This window comes from Triticum urartu, chromosome 5, assembly GCF_003073215.2.
Source record: "Triticum urartu cultivar G1812 chromosome 5, Tu2.1, whole genome shotgun sequence".
In the NCBI taxonomy this organism is placed as follows: domain Eukaryota; kingdom Viridiplantae; phylum Streptophyta; class Magnoliopsida; order Poales; family Poaceae; genus Triticum; species Triticum urartu.
This window is the reverse complement of record NC_053026.1, coordinates 437,962,238-437,977,062: the sequence shown is the minus strand read 5'-3', so window position 1 is coordinate 437,977,062 and position 14,825 is coordinate 437,962,238. Positions and strand designations below refer to the sequence as shown.

General features: G+C 49.0%; 1 pseudogene; it reads left to right on the top strand.

Annotated features, from left to right (window-relative positions):
- The first annotated feature begins 5,162 nt into the window (after positions 1-5,162).
- LOC125507107 lies at positions 5,163-14,530 on the top strand (annotated as a pseudogene).
- Positions 14,531-14,825: the final 295 nt, after the last annotated feature.

The following is a 14,825-nucleotide window of genomic DNA, read 5'->3' as shown; positions in this document are numbered from 1 at the left end:
CGTTTCACTAAAAAAAATCCTGAATCCTAACCTCCACCACGAAAACCCAATTCCCCTTATCTTCTTCCGCTCGCTCGCCGCGGCAGCCAGAGCCGCCCCGCCGCCTTCGTCCTCGCTGCCTCAGCTGCTCTCCCTTGAGGCGCTTCTCGAGCTCGCTCGCGGCGGCTGAGGCGCTTCTCGAGCTCGCTCACTGCGGCCACAGCTGTGGCCGCCGCCCCGGTGCTCTCCCCCCGCGGCTGGACTGACCTGACAGTGTGCAAAGAAGACAGCCCCAACAGTGATGATCAAGGGTACATCTTGCCAACTATTTGAGCTGCTCATGTTGCCAGTGATGACCAAGGATAAATGTGCGAAAGAAAGGAACTTTGTAGTTTGTACAAAATTCTGTAGTTTGTTCATCTTGTCAATAATTTGATGAGGTACTGATACATGTACAACTTTTTGTAGTTGGCACATCTTGCCAGTGATTGAGCTGCTGTTGTATAAAATAATTTGATGTACACTGTGAATAGAAATTCGTGGTAATTGACAAAAGAGATTTTTTGTAAGGCAAGAATACAAGCTGTTGTGTGTAATGTTGCTTGTACATGACTCTTTTGCAAAATATGACTGCACTTTAGGATTGACCATCCTGATGAATATAGCTACAGAATAAGATTGCATATAGTCATTACTTTCAGAGAAATAAGATTGACCATCCTGATGAGTATAGCTACAGAATAAGAGAATAGAACATTCCAGTTTTGCCAAAGAGACAAATGCACAAGGTTTGAAAATATTTGTTCACCAATATTCAGGTAACAACACAAGCACATAGCTAATAACACCATTTAGCTGACATGCCCAGCTAACTAGCTTTAAGGAAACAACAAGAATCAGCGTATGATACATACGTCACTGCTGAAACCTTGATGTGCTAGCATCTTCGCTGAAATCTAATTGACGAGCAGCCGGCAATGTTGTGCCATCTCCATGAGCTTCAAGCAATAATCTTGTAAATTCTCCTTGAATAGGTGGAACAGAAACTGGTGGGCACTCTCCAAATGCCATGGCTACAGGCGGACATATAGTACTGGCACCGGCGAATTCTGAAGGGCCAATTGTAGGTGGAACAAGCACCGACTTCTTTGCTGGATGGTTTATACCTTTTCCTGCACATTATGTGAATATAAGAAATAGAAGTGAAACTTTGCTACTTATTCACACATAAGAATTAAATGTACCTTTCTTTTTCCCTTTCTTTGCTCCCTCTAGAACATCTTTTGATCTTTTTTTCATTGGACCTTTTATTCGTTCAGGAGCTTTGAATGGCACCATTGTCTTGGCAACATATTCATTCATTTCGGAGGAACTTTCAGAATCATCATCCTCATCTAAGTTTAGATTGCCAAGTAATTCATGTGCTTCCAAAGCCAACTTATCAATACCAACGTTCAGATATGTAAGAACCTCCTTCGAAGTTTTACACTTCAATGCAAGTGACATCATTTTTCGAGAAGTATGTGCAAACATAGAGTCTAGGCTATCATCGGTATTCGGTTTGGAAGTAAAAATTTCTTGTTTTGCATGTTTTGTCCATCTGTTCAATATGAACTGACTTGGCAGGGTGATGATATTGCAGCATGTCAAAACCTTATGAGTGTGCTTGCATAATATACCTACAACATTCAAAACTATTTTAGAAAGTAATTTCAAAGGCTATCATATTAAGGAAGTGAGGAAGCATGTTGCGTACCTATACAACAATACAACTTGCATGAACACCATATCTCCAAAGTAGTTGGATTAAAAGCCACTATGGCTTCATCATTCTTGTACTCAAAAGATGTCAACTTGTAAGTGCTAACTGTGTAATCAGTGCTCAACAAAATACATGACAAACTAAATTGCTTCTTGAATTCTTCTTCGAACTCGGAATAGAGCGTCCTGGTATATGATTCCGCTGCAGTCTTCAACAAAGGTAGGCTAGGTAGGCAGAGTACTGGGTTGGTATGGCGTGACTTGTAGTCTTCGTATTTTTCTTTCCGGCGAAGATGAGCAATGCACTTCTCATATGCTTGTATCAATTCTGAAAGGCATAATCTTTTGCGGAAAGTTTTCTTGAACACATTGTTCATTCCTTCACTTCTTTGTGTTGATGTCATGTCTGCACTAAAAGACTCCCGACGATAAATAGTAGCCCACTTCTCGCGCAACTTGTACAGATTGTTTATCCAAGAATTTCCCCTAATCTGGTACTTAACCAAGAGCTCATGCCATCTATTCTCAAAATGTGCCACTGATCTATCTTCATACACACATCTTTTGAATTCTTTAAGGAACAAAGGATGGTCGCTAATTACATGGCTTAGATGTTTAGCGGCATTCTGGTACAAATGCCATAAACGAAGACGATGTCGTTTTTCCGGAAAAACCCTTCCAATAGCATTTATAATGGCAGCACATTGATCGGTAAATATTGTTTCAGACTGCTTACCAGACATAGCTTGTAGGAAGGTTCTAAAAACCCACTCAAAGGTATCTGCAGTTTCATTATATAAGAGTGCTGCACCAAAAAGAATAGTCTATTTGTGATGATTAACACCAATAAACGGAGCGAATGGCATTTGAAACTTATTTGTTGAAAATGTGGTGTCAAAGGAAATGGCATCTCCAAAGACAGAGTAATCCATGATAGCTTGTCCATCGGTCCAGAAGATATTCATTATTGTGCCATCATCATCATCTAGTTGCATGGCGTATAAAAACGAAGGGTCCTCAGCTTGCTTGTTCTTTAGATGCTCTGTTAATGTTTGAGCATCTTTGGTTTCCAAATACTTTGAGCGCTCACTTCGTAAAAAAATGTTGCAATCCATTTGCAAGAAGGGTACTGCATCTTTACCATACCAAAGCTCACAGAAATCATATATTTCAGCTTGTTTAATTCCCGATGTCCTCATCTGCTTAATCATATGGCGATCGGCATCTAAGAGTTGACGTTACGATCTAAGCATGTGCCTCTTGTCTGGACTTACAAGCTGATGATTGTGATCGAGCATGACTTTCTGCACATTCCAAATACCCTCCCGAGTGATGCTGAATTGAACACGAGCCATGCAATCAGTTCTCGAATTAGCTTGTTCTTTCTTGGCTACATGTGTCGGATGAGTGCCCTTCACACCTGCCTTGCTACAAACAAAATATCTAGAACTTAAAGTCCCATCTCCTCTATGCTTAAGGTGGCACTTCCTAATGCTGAATCCTTTGGTTTGAGCATAAGAATTGTAAAACTGATATGCCTCTTCCTCACACTGAAAGGTCTTCCCAACTCTTGGAACAATATTTTCATCTTGCAAATCCTGATCGTTCCTTGCTGTGCTGCTCATCCTCGGTGGAATTGTGTTCTGCGATTGCTGCGAGGGTAATGTAATCATTCAAACATGGTTCAGAAATAAATAATTATACAAAGGATTGATGCTATTAATCTGTTCTTTACCAAAACTTAGATGCGTGCTTCTGAAGAAAGACATGTTTGTGTTAAATCTGCTCACTATATATTGTTTGCAACAAGTTGTACTCACCATCAGTGGAGGAGGTGTGGGTAGAGGAGGTTCCGATGGATGGGCTGCCATATTTCCATCTTGAAACTCCTGATCGTTTCTTGTTGCGCTGCTCGTCCATGGTGGAACTGTGTTCCATGGCGACTGCTGCGAGAGTACTGAAATCAATCGAACGTGGTTCAGAAGGATATAATTTCTCGTGCAGAAGGTTGTACTCACCATGAGTGGAGATGTGGGCAGAGGAGGTCCCGATGGATGTGCTGCCATATATGTTGATTGCTCTGGTTCCTCGTCGCCGTCGTCCGGCTGCGCCATGGTGCGGCCTCGTCGCCGGCGAGATGGAAGAGACAGAGAAGATGAATAGGAGTAGAAGCTGAAAGGACTAGGAGGCGTGGGGAATAGAGTGGGACGGACGGAACGTGATTAGCAATTTGTTGCTGGAATTAATTAGAGAATTAATTGCTTGCGTTGAAAAGCTTTTGCCAAGTGTCCTCCTCTCGAGAGGGTCTCACGACGTGCGCGTACGACCCGGGTCGCATAGGATTTTCTTCCGCTGGCGAGGGCCGTTCTAGTGCCAAGCGGTTTCGTCTTTTCTTTTCAACGGATTTTCTTTTTGCTTGTGCTTTTCAACGAATTTTGCTTGTTCAAATGTCGGGTGGATATAGAGAGATCTTGGCGACGCCACATCAACCCGGCCCACCGCTGGCCAACAATGATGCCACTTCGTCCCCATAAAAACCCCACCCCGGAGCAAACCCTACCCTTAGTTCACATCGCTCCGTTCTCCATCTCTTCTCCTCCCTTTCTCCAATCTGTCACGTCCCAATCTATGTCCACCATGTTTAATACCAGCAGCCACTCCGACGGATCGGGCGACAAGGACGAGCTGGTGTTCCGCATCGCATTGTAGCGGTCGCGGATGGACATGGCGGCAGCTCCAAATCTGCTCCTTTGCCTATCACCCGTCGCCGGGGCGTCGACGCCGGAGCTGGCTCTTCCCGCCTCCCGCCCACGGCTCCACGCGGCCAGCTCGCCCCATGCCGCCCGCCCGTCGACCTCCTCCCCGTCTGACCGCTACTCCTCAAGGGCAATGATGGGTTTTAGTGCCCGGCCACTCCACCGGCGCCGCGGATGTGCATGCCAGAATCTAGAGGATAAAGGGCTTCATCGACTCCTTCGACGTCACCGACGACTCCGACGGCTCCAGCGACCCACCTCCTGCCGCCGATGCCTACCCGGATGCCTACAACAGCACCGGTGACCGGAAGGGCAACGGGCCGAGGAAGTGATGTGAACTCATATGCTGGATGTTTTTTTCCTAGAAAAGAAGGTTATAAAGCCCCCTATCATTGTGATTGTGATGCCAACAACCATACATACACTGAGAGCAGCTAGCTAGCCAGATGCAAACTCGTTGCTAAGAGCGGAAGGGACAAGACAAACATCGAGAACGTAAGGTGTAGCTGCAAAGGAAGATCGGCGACGAACAGTAGTAGTATAACAGTCATAAAGAGGTGTCAATTACTACTCATGTGTAGTGTGGTGCTGTCTCCGAGGCGGTTTCATTTGCTCTGCATGCGCCTGTGCGTAGATAGATCTCACCCGGACTGTTCTGTTGAGACAATGGAAGCTGCTGTAGAAGCAGAATCGAAAGGCTCGCACGGCGGCGAGGCCGATCGCCGGACGCCGTCGTCCAAGAAGGATCGTCGGAGCTCCTCCTGGGGCTGCATTTTGCTCCTGGGTAACACCTGCGACCTTTTTCGTCTTGTAATTATGCACTTGTGCTTCTTGATGCTGGTTGTCCTGCTAACGATCGATCATGCATGCATGCACGCGTGAATTAATGGTGTGCAGTGAACAAGTGCTTCCGGTACACGGCCTACTTCGGCGTGTCGACGAACCTGGTGAACTACCTCAAAGTCCAGCTGCACTCCGGCAGCAAGGCAGCGGCCAACAGCGTCACCAACTGGCAGGGCACGGTGTCCATCACGCCGCTCGCCGCGGCCTTCCTCGCCGACTCCTTCCTCGGCAGATACTGGACCATCACGCTCTTCCTCCTCATCTCCGTCGCGGTACGCACGCGCGTTCATGGCGGATACGCTCACATGCATGCATCATAACTACTGTATATACGTACACCTTCATCTTGGATTCTTGATCGCGCATGCATGCATGCATGCAGGGGTACGGGGTGGTGGCGGCGAGCGCGTGGGCGGCGCTGGAGGGCGCGGCGTTCTACGCGCTACGCGGGGCTGTACCTGGTGGCCTGCAGTCGGTCGTGGCTAGACCTGGCCATCCTCCGGGCCGGGCCGGGCCTGACCAAGCCCGAGGTAGAAAACTCAGGCCCGAGCCTGGCCCGGCCCGGCCGTCGGGCCTAGTTTTCAGGCCCAAGCCCGGCCCATCACAGCAAAAAACATGTCGGGCCTCGGGACGGACCTCTTCAGTAAATGGCATAAACAGCGGGCTCAGGCCCGGTCTGATCTAGTCTTCGGGCTTAAAACCTAGGCCCAGGCCCGGTCCGGGAGCAGTGTCAGGACGGGCTTTTTCGGGCCGGGCTGTTCGGGCCGGGCGGCCCATGGCCAGGACTAGTCGTGGCGTCGTTCGGCGCGGAGCAGTTCTGTTAACATGTACTCCCCCCGTTTCAAATTACTTGTCTTAGATTTGTCTAGATACGAAGGTATCTAATACTGAAATGAGTCTAGATACATTCATATCTAGACAAGTTCAAAACAAGTAATTCGGAACGAAGGGAATAACTCTTTTGTTGTAACAGTCTGGCACGTCTAGCACGTCCAGCCCTACTTTATAGAATCTTAACCCCAGCCCAGGCCTGCGTGCCTACCTTTCTAGGCTCTCCTCTATGTAAAGTTGCTGTACCATGTTATAATTGTGTGTTGAGAATCAATCCACTCTTCTACTTGGTATGAGACACTAGGTCCTCGTCATGGCCGATACCCAAGGCTCCTCCTCCTCCACTACAACCAGCTTCGCCTCCTCCCCCAGCTCCCACTCCGGCACCTCGGCTGCCCCCGCTGCCGGCACCACCCCGGCCACCGGCCCCGCCACCTTGGCTCCGTTCGTCTTTGGCACCCTCCCATCCTCCTTCTCTCGTAGTCTGGTACCTCCCCCCACACCGGCTCCCAATTCGCCCCCATCTTCTCCTCATTTGTGCCCTCGCCGCCGGCGCCCCTTGCCAAAAACCCCATCTTTCAGGATCACATCTCGAACCACACAAAATTACTTCTCAATCCTGCCGAACACAACTACCACAAGTGGAAGACTTTCTTCCTCATGGTTCTTGTCCGCTACGGCGTCACCTACCTCATTGAGCACCCCCCCTCCCCCCCACGCCGACACCCAGTACCTCGAACTCGACACGCATATCTTTCTCTGGATGTATTCCACCCTCGCGGACACTCTCGCTGATCATGTGATCGGCGCCACCAACACCCACGCGCTCTGGACGCGGACCCGCGACTACTTTCTCTCCAACCGCGCCGCCCATTACATGATGCTCAACAGGCAGTACCGCAACCTCAAACAGGAGGATCTCTCGGTTGACGAGTACGCGCGCCGCATGAAGCTGCTCACCGCCGGTCTAGCCGACATTGACCACGCGGTCACCGAGGTCGACCTCACCATCCAGTTCCTGCACGGCCTCGACCAACGCCTCGACAACATCCGCGTCGTATTGGGTGACACCGTCCCCTTGCCGCCGTTCGAGACGGTCTTCTCGCAGGTCAAACTCGCCGAGGAGAATCTCGCCCAACGCGCCGCCAAGGCGGGCGCCATGGTTCTCGCTGTCCAAGGGAGTGGTGCTCCCCCGGGCGGTTCCTCCAGGGCCAGCGGCTCTGGCTCTCGCTCCGGTGATCGTGGTGATCGTCCCCAGGAGCGCTCCAACGACCGCGGCAACGATCGCGGCAACGGGCGCGACTCCAACCCGCGTCAGCCTGATGGTGGTGATCGTGGTGAGCGCGGTCGCGGACGCGGCCGTGGACGTGGCCGCGGGCGCGGCGACCAGGGGCGCGGCGCTGCCCTGCCCTTCTCTCCGTACACGGGCTTCTTCGCTCCTTATGGGATGGCCCTGCCGCCGGCTCGCCCTGGCTAGGTACCTCCAAACGCCGCGGGAGTCCCCGGTCCCCGGCCTGGCTCCCACGCCTAGGCCTACCCCATGCAGTACCAACCCTACTCCGGCCCGGCGCCGTACCAGCCGCCTCAACTCTCCTAGGAGCATCTCGCCATGTTGAACGCCGCCTACAGCGCCCACGGCTTCCCCAACTACGGCGCCGCGCCGAACGAATGGTACCTCGATAGTGGCGCCTCCAACCACGTGACTGGAAACTCTGGTAACCTCACCACCTCGTCTTCTTCTTTACAACATAATTTGTCAAGCATTCTTGTAGGCAACGGTTCACACATGCCCATCCATTCCATCGGCTCCACCACTCTCTCACCACATAACTTTCACTTACACAACATTCTCTTTTCTCCTAATGTCACCACTAGCCTCATCTCTGTTCGTCAGTTTACCAAAGATAATTCTTGCTCTATCAAATGGGCATGTTTCACATCATTTTCCTTGCTTTCGCTTTTTTATCAACAATTTTGCTTCCTTTTTAGTTCTTTATTATCAATAATTTTCCTCCCTTTTGAGTTCTTTATCAATTTCCCCCTCCTTTTGCTTTACTGGATGTAGAGGCCATTTCCACAAGCCGTCTTGAAAAAATCTCAAGATTTCATGCAAGACACTGCCGTTTGGATTTTGGTCGCTTGAGTGAATTAGACCATTAGTCATGACATCTTTTACTGTTGGTTGGTTTTGAGTTGCTTATCACGCTTGCCTCGAGATGACATCTTTTACTGAACTTGAGAATGACAATAATCCAGCAAGCCTTCCCTCAAATAAAATAGAAAAACATCTTATATTATGCGATAGAGGGATACTAAAATAATTTTGCACGCCTCAGGAAGCCGAGTAAAAATACATGGTGCCAGGAGAATTAGGACTGAGCAAAGAATGCACTACCGAATTTCAAAATCTAAAGTACAGAGTCCTAGGAATGCATTCCATGTCACTATATCGGTAAATTAATCCATTGCACGGTTTGGTTGTTATCGATCACTCAGGTTCTTGGACAAGGCAGCGGTGGAGACCGCGGGCGACAAGGCACGGCCGGCGAGCCCCTGGCGGCTGTGCACGGTGACGCAGGTGGAGGAGCTCAAGTGCGTGCTCCGTCTGCTGCCGATGTGGGCGTGCGGCATCATCTTCGCGGCCGCCTACACGCAGATGAGCACGACCTTCATCCTCCAGGGGGCAGGTTGGATCCGCGCGTCGGCAGCTTCCGCGTCCCCGCCGCCGTGCTCACCACTTCGGCTACCTCAGCGTCATGCTTTGGGTGGCGCTCTACGACCGCGCCATCGTCCTGCTTGCGCGCCGCCTCACAGGGCACCACCGTTCACCCAACTGGCGCGCATGGGCATCGGCTTCGTCATACTCACGGTCGCCATGCTTGCCGTCGGCATGCTCGGCGCCGCGTCGTCGCGCGCCATGGCATACACGTCATCAGCGCCGACGGGGCGGAGTACGTGCCGATGTCGATCTTCTGGTAGGTGCCGCAGTACGTGGTGTTGGGGGCGGCGGAGGTGTTCACGTTCATCGGGCAGATGGAGTTCTTCTATGACCAGACGCCATGCGCAGCGTCTGCTCAGGGCTCTGCACCGCGTTCGTGATGGGCAACTACGCGAGCTCGGCGCTCATCAGCGTGGTGGTGCGTGCCACCATGAGGGGCGAACGGCCCGGGTGGATTCCCGACGACATCAACGAGGGCCACCTAGAATACTTCTGTTAAGTTGGGAAGCGTTCCTACTCCTCGATGAGGAGCCGCATTTGGTTTATATTGATGTGTGGCAAATAGCCATGCCTTGGCGTACAAGACGAGAGACCCATCGTATGAGATCAGGTCGGTACAGAGAATAACTACAAGAGGGAGAAAGAGAGGATATGTTGGTTGAGATTACAAAGTAGAGATAAGCATAACTTAAACATAACTTTCTAACACCCTCCTTTAATCTCAACTATCCTAGGTTCAAATTCCTCTTGAATTCTTCAAACGGTTTTGTTGGTAGCGCCTTGGTGAATCCATCAGCTACTTGATCTTTGGATGGAATGAATCGTATCTCAAGTTTCTTGTCTGCAACCCTTTCACGCACAAAATGAAAATCAATTTCAATATGTTTTGTTCTGGCATGAAATACAGGATTTGCAGATAAGTATGTTGCACCCAAGTTGTCACACCAAAGACATGAGACACGATTCAGCTTAACTCCCAGTTCCTCAAGTAGTGATTCCAGCCAAATGATTTCTGCAGTGGCATTAGCCAAAGATTTATACTCAGCCTTTGTACTTGACCTTGATACTGCTGCCTGTTTTCTTGCACACCAAGATATGAGATTGGATCCAAAGAACACTGCAAAGCCTCCAGTTGATTTTCTGTCATCACTACAGCCTGCCCAATCAGCATCAGAGAATGCACTGACAAGTGTAGAATTGGAACGTCTGAAGTTAAGGCCTAAGCTTACAGTATGCTTTACATATCTCACAATTCTCTTGACAGCCGACCAATATGCAGTGGTAGGAGCATGTAAATACTGACAAACTTTGTTAACAGCAAACGAAATATCTGGACATGTAAGTGTCAAGTATTGTAATGCTCCAACAGTGCTTCTGTACCTTGTGCTTTCCACCTCTTGAAGGGGCTCTCCTTCATAAGCTGAAAGTTTTTCTGAAGAGGACAATGGAGTAAGCGCAGGTTTACAGTTCTTCATTCCCATACGAGCCAGAAGCTCATTGGCATATTTCTCTTGATTCAACACTATACCATCTTGAGCTTTATTAACCTCAATACCTAGAAAGAAGTGCAAATCTCCTAGATCCTTTAAGGCAAATTCTGAGCTCAGATCATGTAGAAGGGCATTAGTAGGATCTTGTGATGAACTTGCAACAATAATATCATCAACATAGATGAGTAGAAAAATGACTACTCTTGCCTTGTTGTAAATAAACAATGATGTATCAGTCCTTGATGCAAAGAAACCAAGACATCTTAACTAAGTGCTCAACCTAGAGTACCATGCTCTAGGTGCCTGTTTTAATCCATAAAGTGACTTGTCAAGTTTGCATACATAATGTGGTGTTTTCTTACTCACATACCCAGGTGGCTGTCTCATGTAGACTTCCTCTTCCAGAACACCATGCAAAAACGCGTTCTTTACATCCAGCTGAGCAAACTCCATCCCCTGGATACAGCAATAGCTAGAACAAGTCTTATTGTAGCAGCTTTTACAACAGGGCTAAAGGTATCTTCATAATCTATACCATAGCGATGTTTAAATCCTTTTGCAACCAGACGTGCCTTATACCTGTCAATGGTTTCATCTGCCTTCTTTTTAACTCTGTACACCCATTTACAATCAATAATATTTTTACCTCTCTGATCTGGTACAAGATGCCAAGTTTTATTTTTCATGAGTGCTGAGTATTCTTCATCCATGGCTTTCTTCCACCTTGGATCATCAAGTGCCTCATTCAACGTTGTTGGTTCACCTGAGATACACAACATGCCATATGGTATTGTGCCATCAGTACGTATTTTTGGATTTTTAATACCTTTCTGTAGACGCGTCATGACATGTGTAGATACCGCCGGCTGTTCATGTTGCACCAGAGAATCGGCTACAGAAGATCCCAAAGGCGTTGATGCAGATGATCCTGTAGAGTCCGGTGTGGCCCCATCTCCACGAATCACTCGAGTATCCGCAGGATCTACGGATGCAGAAGATCCCGCTCCACCTGGTGCATGCATGCAGGGGAATCGCGGCGCGGAGCACCAGGGCGATGTGGCGCCCGCCTGCTGATGACGTGGCGATGCGAGGCTGGCTGGGCGAGACGCGGGACCGCGGCGTGGAGCACGAGGGCGAAACGCCCCCGCCTGCCTGTGATGTGGCGGCGCAAGGCTGGCTGGATGAAGAAGTGCGCCCACGCCCGCCAGGACCGCGATCCGAGGACGATTGCGTCCCGCGATCCGAGGCTGACAGGCGCACAGGAGTTGCTGGCGCCGCCGGATCAGCTCCGTTTTCAGCGTCAATTTCGTCTTCTTGCGGCACATGAAATAATCCCTCGTTTTGATCATCATGTTCATCATTTTGTGCACCGTTTTCACTGCCAACCTGCACAGGAACAAGAGCAGAACTGGTGCTAGCAATATTATCATCATATTGATTAGTGCAATTGTCTCCCCCTTGATCAAAACTCCGGAGATTTTCAGGAAGGAGGAGAATTTCCTTTCGAAGCAGGGCACCGGCGTTGGGATGTAAAGATGCAAAAGGAAAGATGGACTCATTAAATACAACATCTCGCGAGATATAGACTCGTCCTATAGGAACATCCAAGCACTTGACTCCTTTGTGCATGGGACTATACCCTAAGAAAATGCACCTCTTTGAACGAAAGGCGAGTTTGCGTGTATTGTATGGTCAAAGATTCGGCCAACATGCACAACCAAAGATGCGAAGTGATGCGTAATCTGGTGTTATGCCAAGGAGTCGTGTGATAGGTGTTTCAAGCTTGATGACTTTGCTAGGGAGCAAGTTGATGAGATATGTAGCAGTTAAGAAAGCTTCATCCCAGAACTTAAGTGGCATGGATGCATTAGCTAGTAACGCAAGCCCTACGTCAACAATGTGACGATGCTTTCTTTCAGCAGACCCGTTTTTTTGGTGAGCGTGAGGGCAAGAAACATGATGAGAGATGCCAAGTTTTTGAAAGAATGAGTTGAGTTTCTCATACTCACCTCCCCAGTCTGTTTGCATAGCAATAATTTTGGAGCTCAGTTTGCGTTCAACAAGGTTTTGGAAATTGATGAAAACTTGGAATACATCAGATCTTTTCTTTAACAAGTAAATCCAAGTAAATTTACTATAGTCATCAATAAAACTTACATAATAGGAAAATCTACCAACAGAAGTGGGGGCTGGCCCCCATACATCTGAAAATATGAGTTGCAAAGGTGCGGTGGACACACTGGTAGAGACAGGGTAAGGCAATTGATGACTTTTTGCTTGTTGACACGGATCGCAAACTGACTCAACACTAGGCTCATAGGGGAGCTTATTTTTGCTAAGGACATGTCTAACAACTACTGAGGACGGATGACCCAAGCGACTGTGCCACTTTGCTGAAGATGGCTTGACGACGAGATACGCTTGTTTATTTGACGCGGATGATGATGATGATGATATGAGTGGGTAGAGACCTCCCACACACCGTCCTCTAAGAATGATTCTCCGGGTGGCCAGATCCTTAACCAAGAAAAAATAGGGATGAAACTCTATGAGAACATGATTATCACGAGTGAATGGATGAACAGAAAGAAGGCTTTTTGCTGCTTCAGGAACATGTAGAATATTTTTCAGATGCAAGTTTTTAATGGGGTTTTTAACAATTGAACTACCAATATGTGTTATTGCCATACCAGAACCGTTTGCCGTGTGGATTTGATCGCCTCCGTTGTACTTCTCCCGCATCGTTAGCTGATCAAGTTCTCCTGTGATATGGTTTATGGCTCCTGTGTCGGCGTACCAGTTGGTATCTATGCCGTAGGTGGCTGCATGCGCCGCCTTCTCTTCTGGCTCTCCATCTTCATAGCGCCACCAACAGAGCCGCGCCCCCCGGATGATACTTGAGGCATATCTGGCACTCGGGGTTGTCGCGCTGCTGCTGATCACGTGCCTGTTGAGGTTGGTTCTGTCGCTGGCGTCCTCTGTAGCTGTTCCCACCGCGAGCAGGAGACGGCTGCCGATCTCCACGGCCGCGCCCCCTTGTGCCTCGCCCACGGTAGGGTTTCCCTCGGGCTTGGCCGCGGCCTCTATAGGCAGCATTTGCAGAAGTGTGAAAGCCACCAGAGGAAGCATCGCCCAACATCTCCATTCTCTGATCAAACGCAGAGATTTGGGCAAAGAGGTCATCGGGGGTGATTGTGTTCTTGATGGCACCGATCGCCGCAACTACAGGATCATAGTCACGGTCTAGCCCTGCCAGGATATAGTCCACCATCTCCGGATCAGAGACGGGACGTCCGGCGGCTGCTAGCTCGTCACCGAGACTCTTCATCTTGGCTATGAAGGCAGAGCTTGACATGGTGCCTTTCTTGGTGTTGGTGATCGCAATTCTCAGATTTGTGATCTGAGACTGCGATTGGGAGGCGAAGATGGCTGTCACCGCAGTCCACAGCTCGAAGGTGGAGTCCTTCCCGATGACCTGCGCAAGTATTTCTGGAGTCATGGAGTTCAATAGATATGAGAGCACCTGTTGATCTTTGGCGATCCAGGTGGCATGCTGGGGGTTCGGCGCCATGGCCGTAGTCTTGTCCGCCTGCGCGGCTTCCACCGTTTTGGGCGGAGCTGCGTCGGTGTTGTCCAGTAGACCCATCACCTGCGCGCCTCGCAGGGCTGGGAGGACTTGTGCCTTCCAGAGGATGAAGTTTCCTCTCGCAAGCTTCTCCGTCGGTGGCGACCCGAGGTTGAGGGAGGCGGACGACGAGGAAGACATGGCGACGGCGGCGGCGGTTGTGGTTTGTGATTTTGTTGTGGCTAGATGTATTTGGAAGAGGTGGCTCTGATACCATGTTAAGTTGGGAAGCGTTCCTACTCCTCGATGAGGAGCCACATTTGGTTTATATTGATGTGTGGCAAATAGCCATGCCTTGGCGTACAAGACGAGAGACCCATCGTATGAGATCAGGTCGGTACAGAGGATAACTACAAGAGGGAGAAAGAGAGGATATGTTGGTTGAGATTACAAAGTAGAGATAAGCATAACTTAAACACAACTTTCTAACAACTTCTTCTGGCTGCTTGCCATGCTCTGCATCGGCAACTTCGGCGTGTACCTGCTGGTCGCACGATGGTACAACTACAAGAAGACCACTGACTGAACCTCACGTACTAGGGGAACTTCTCTAACAGATGACCCTGTTGCTGCCAACTGGCGCAGTTCCGATTCAGATTAAGAAATGTTTGCAAATAAAGGATTAACGTCATATTTAGTTCTTTTAAACTATTTGTAGCTGCATGAATGAAAGTAAAAATATGCATTGGTGTTCTTCATATTGTCCCACTTAGGCTAACTCTAGCCAATCCCCTATAAAACTTAGTGTAGTATATTTACTCCACTAATTTTAGCGGGAACTAGATAATCCCTTGAATATAATGTGGTATAATTTTCTCTAA